Consider the following 1,871-nt stretch of genomic DNA (forward strand, 5'->3'; position numbering starts at 1 on the left):
GCAACAATGAGAAGTACAAGTTGTCATGTCCAAAACGAGCTTTACAACGTCGGTGCAGGGGGAGGGGCGGGGGGGGGGTCAAGGAAAAAAAAATATTAAGTCCTAGCTGGGTACTGGTGACTCACATTTGTTATCCTAGCTTCTAGGTGGCTGAGATCTGAGGATCACAATTCAAAGCCAGCCTGAGCAAGAAAGTCTGTGATATTCTTACTCTAATTAACCACCCCCAAAACAAGATGTGTAGCTGTTGCTTAAAGAAGTAGAGTGCTAGTCTTGAGCAAAAAAGTTCTGGGACATTGCCCAGGCCATGACTAAAGCTCCACAACTGATAAAAAGTAAAATAAAGTACAATATTGAGTCCTTTAGTATTAGGACAGGGTTATTTTTTTCCATTTCAGTGGATCTACTTGACTTTAAAGGCCTTTTTCCATTTCCAAATCACTCATCTTTTTATTGTTGATGTTCTGTGGTGGTCTTGGTGCTTGAATTCAGGATAGGAGCTATCCTTGAGCTTCATTTAGCATGAAGCTAGTACTGTACCACTTGAGATACAGGTCACTTCCAGGTTTTTTGGTGTTTAATTGGATCTAGGATGTGGTGCAGGAGGAAGGGGAGTAGAAGGAATGGATTGGGGGTGTCCCTCCTTACCCTGGTGCTTTAGTCATATGAAATGGAAAGTTTGCTGAAAATGGGCAGGTCTCCTGAATTGTCCAAGATGCGGGAATCTGACCCAGCATGGCTCCTGCTGCACTGCACAGGTAGCCTTGACCCAAGAGAGAATCCTGAGGGGTGGCATGAGAATCAAACATGTGAGAGAACTCAGACATGAATCAGAATAGGAAGGTGGTGGGGTAGACATGAAAGGCAGCCCCATGAAAGAGGTAAAGAACAAATACCTGGCTCTAGAAGGTGAAGGGGTTATTGGTGCCATCAGGAAGGTTGGGTGAGCCCAGGAGGTCAGCGGCAATCAGGATGGGTGTTGGGATGATGGACGTGGGGCTATCTAGCAGCTCAGTGGTGGCAGCAGTCTCATTGGCAATGGAAAATCCAGCAAAGCTAAAGCTATGCTGGAGATAGGGAAGGTCTGCAGAAAGGTCCTGGCCAGGGCTCTGCGTTCCTTGGCTTTGTGGATGAAGTGGCAGCAGGGCTCATAGAGGCAAAGGTTGGTGACATGGAAGGTGCAACCCAGCTAGATCTTGCACTTGGGATGGCAGGCTAGGCTGTGGAGCTTGTGGATGCTGTGCATGAAGTGACACTTGTCTCTATATTTATAGGTGTTTTCTTCAAATTGGTGGAACAGCTAGGTCTTATAGCGACTGGAGTTGACCTGCCTCCTTTGGTCTGCTTCTGATTGGGCAGCAGCTGCTCAGCACCTGTGAGAAAGAGCAGTCTCTGAAGCTGCTGTCCCTAGAGTACAAGACTGGGACTGGCTTATCCTTCAGGTTGCTGATGACCTAGCTCTGGTGGAACTTGGTGCTGGGCAGGGTGTTGGCCAAGTGCCTCCAAGGGAAACACTTCAGCAGCAGGAGAGACCACTGCCTTCCTGTCCAGCAAGCAGCCCCTTCTCTGGAAGCTCTGTCATTGAGCATCTTGTCAAACAAAGCTTGCATAAAGCTTCTCTCAAGTTGAAAATGGTGGCAGATACGAGTGGGGTAGTCATTGTGGACACTGACAGAGGACAAAGGTGCAGATTTGGTGTCATGAAGGTCCTGATGTGGGGAAGGTGCTTACTTTGCCACTTAGGTCTGGATTCCCACATGTCTAATCCCAGGGCCCCTTACCTTTCTCACTCTGCCCTCATAGAACTTTAAGTGGATTTTTTTGTTTTCTTTTTAGATTATAAAATGTCAGTGCATCAAATACAAGGGATT

The 1,871-nt window shown here is 47.2% G+C and overlaps 1 pseudogene; it reads right to left on the reverse strand.

The window, feature by feature from the left end:
- Window positions 1–657: 657 nt before the first annotated feature.
- Window positions 658–1,660, reverse strand: LOC122127591 (annotated as a pseudogene).
- Window positions 1,661–1,871: the final 211 nt, after the last annotated feature.

This window comes from Dipodomys spectabilis, unplaced genomic scaffold, assembly GCF_019054845.1.
Source record: "Dipodomys spectabilis isolate Male_0828 unplaced genomic scaffold, ASM1905484v1 ptg000304l, whole genome shotgun sequence".
In the NCBI taxonomy this organism is placed as follows: domain Eukaryota; kingdom Metazoa; phylum Chordata; class Mammalia; order Rodentia; family Heteromyidae; genus Dipodomys; species Dipodomys spectabilis.